Source organism: Monopterus albus, unplaced genomic scaffold, assembly GCF_001952655.1.
Source record: "Monopterus albus unplaced genomic scaffold, M_albus_1.0 scaffold394.1, whole genome shotgun sequence".
NCBI classification, from domain to species: domain Eukaryota; kingdom Metazoa; phylum Chordata; class Actinopteri; order Synbranchiformes; family Synbranchidae; genus Monopterus; species Monopterus albus.
Window position 1 is genome coordinate 975847 of NW_018128274.1, and position 3105 is coordinate 978951.

The window sequence follows — 3105 nt, forward strand, 5'->3', positions numbered from 1 at the left end:
AGAAAGCTAGTAATCCACTGACAGGTGTAGGCAGGCACAGTGAGCTGGGTCAGTTTGGAGTGGAGGATGTCTGGGATGATGGTGTTGAATGCCAAACTGAAGTCCTCAAAGAAGGCCAGTGCATAGGTCCCTGGGGATTTGAGGTGTTGCAGGATGTAATGCCGTGTCATGTTCATTGCATTGTCCACTGACCTGTTTGCCCGGTAGGTGAACTGCAGGGGGTCTAGCAGGGGGTCTATGAGGTCCTTCAGGTGGGCCAACACCAGTCTTTCAAAGGACTTCATAACTACAGAACTCTAATATGCTTACTAACTGATTTGCATGCACCTTATGGAGTGTTTGCCTGGGCTCCCAGTTCTCCTACTGCTCACCAGCTCTATAGAATAACAAATAATTCTGCTATGTCCCCACTTTCCCCTGCATTCATTTATATAGAGAGTAAATGTATAGTGTTTACACTGTTTATACTTCACTGTTGCATTTTTCATTAGTTAAGACGTTTGCAGGAAGAACTGGATTTTTGCATGCATACTGTTCAAACATGTATGGAACTGAAAGTGATCAGCTACAGAGAAGATGTGTCACTCTACAAAAACACACAGTGCACTAGCTGTGGTACAGAGCGATAAAACACCGGTTTCCAGACAAGTTTAATGTTGGCTTGCCATCAAGTTACCTAGAAAATCAGTCACTGGTTGTAAGAGCCAAAACGAACAGTTTGTTTTGTTTTCACTTAAAGGGTTAATTTTGTTTGAGAGGGTCTTAGCTCTTGGTTTCAATTATCATGCTGCTCCATAATGGACGTGGTGGCTCCACTGAAAACGACGCGGATGAAGGCAAAGTCGGAGCCCTGGTTTGGCATTGAAACCCGGGCGGCCAGACAAATTTGCCGCCTGAGCGGAGCGGAAGTGGAAGGATCGACTCCAGGTGTCACGTCAAATTTTAAAGGACTCGTGGCGAAATTATCAGAGGATTATGGAAGGGGCCAGAAGGGAGTATTTGTCAAATGTCATTGTAGCAAATAGACAGAATCAGCGTGTTTTATTTGAGACAATTGGGGCTGTTTTGGATCCCCCACAATCTAACTGGTTGGATGCATCTCCTGAATTATGTGAAAACTTTTTACATTTTTTCAATGACAAAGTTACTTCAGTTAAGGCTTCTGTTTCAACTCCTGTTCACAATACTTCGGAATGTGGTCCTACTCTGGCCACGTTTGATGTATTTGAACCTGTGACTCTTTCATTTTTAGAGGAGATAGTTGGCCAGGTTAAGCCATCTGGCTCTCCTCGTGATGCTATTCCTCTGTCCTTGTTTAAAGAAGTTTTCCCATGCATAGGAGAGGTGGTACTAGCCATTGTAAATAGCAGTTTATCCTCTGGTGTGGTTCCCGGACACTGCAAGCATGCTGTTGTTCAACCTCTGATTAAGACGCCAGGCCTTGATCAAACTGTTTTGAACAATTTTAGACCTATCTCTAAACTGTCTTTTATTTCGAAAATTTTAGAAAAGGTGGTGTATACACAGTTTAAATCCTTTTTAGATGAGCAGAACTTGCTGGAAGTCTTTCAATTGGGTTTTAAAACCCGGCATAGCACACAATCAGCCCTGTTGAGGGTTTTTAATGATATTTATATGGCAACTGATGCTGGCAATTTGATCGCCTACAGAAGATTCAGAATGCGGCTGCTCGACTGCTGGTTGGTGGGAGAAAAAGGGAGCATATAACGCCCGTTCTGGCTTCTCTGCACTGGTTACCAGTGCATCTTAGAATTCATTTTAAGATTCTTTTATTTGTATATAAGGCTGTGAATGGACTGGCACCACCTTATGTGTCAGAGCTACTGCACCCCTATTGTCCTTTGCAGCATCTCAGATCAGCTGATCAGCTGCTCTTGGAGGTTCCACAAAAGAGGCGAAGACTTAGGGGGGACAGAGCGTTTGCGGTGGGGGCCCCTAAACTGTGAATGCATTGCCTCTCCACATTAGGCAGGCCTCATCACTGGACACTTTTAAAGTCTATTTAAAAACTTATTTTTATCCTCAGGCATTTGGAAATCCACTTTTACCCTTGGGCGTTTGAGCCGGTATGAGGCGGTGTCATGTTGGGGTACCTTGTTATAATGCTGTATGTGGGGGTTGTTGTAAGGGGATGTTGGTAATTTGTTTTGTTTATTGTTATTGCTGGTGTATTTTATTGTGTTGTTTCTATGTGTTTTGATTTTAATACAGTTGTGATGTGTAAGCACTTTGGGCAGCTATGGCTGGGATAAATGTGCTATATAAATAAAGTTGATGATGATGGTGATTCAGCTGACAAATGATCAGGGCCATGTCCACTTTGCATTCATGTTAGGAAAGTCAAGGGTAGCACCATTGAAACAAATGACAATACCACGAATGGAATTAACAGCAGCTGTTGTAGCTGTAAACATTGACAAAACGATAAAAAAGAAACTAGAACTTGATTTAGAGGACAACGTTTTGGACAGATAGCACTACTGTTCTAAAGTACATTGAAAGTGACACTGCGATTCAAAACGTTTGTAGCTAACAGAGTATTCACAATCCGGGACCAGACACATTCATCACAGTGGAAATATGTAAATACTTCAGAGAATCCTGCAGACTGCGCTTCAAGAGGCTTAACAGCAGTCAAGTTGATGAGCCATCAAAGCTGGATACATGGACCTTCTTTTCTGCAGGAACCAGAAATACCCCAGCCAAATATCCCAGGTCAGGAACACTTGGGAGAAGAGGATCCTGAGATCAGGAAACCAGTGAGTGTGTACATTGTTCAAGCAACAGAAAGCACAAACACATTCAACAAGCTCATTACACATTACTCAAGTTGGTATAAGTTAAAGGCTGTGGCATATGCATTTATAACATCTCGCTTAGATTACTGTAACTTGCTTTATTTTGGGGTTAGAGAGGTCTCTCGATCGTCTACAGAAGATTCAGAATGCGACTGCTCAACTGCTGGTTGGTGGGAGAAAAAGGGAGCATATAATGCCCGTTTTGGCTTCTCTGCACTGGTTACCAGTGCATCTTAGAATTCATTTTAAGATTCTTTTATTTGTATATAAGGCTGTGAATGGACTG

General features: G+C 42.6%; 1 protein-coding gene across 5 annotated transcripts in view; it reads right to left on the reverse strand.

Moving 5' to 3' along the window:
* Nucleotides 1–3105, reverse strand: part of LOC109951523 (potassium voltage-gated channel subfamily H member 7-like) — a 170261-nt gene that overhangs the window by 88990 nt on the left and 78166 nt on the right. The gene's annotated exons all lie outside the window — the stretch shown is intronic.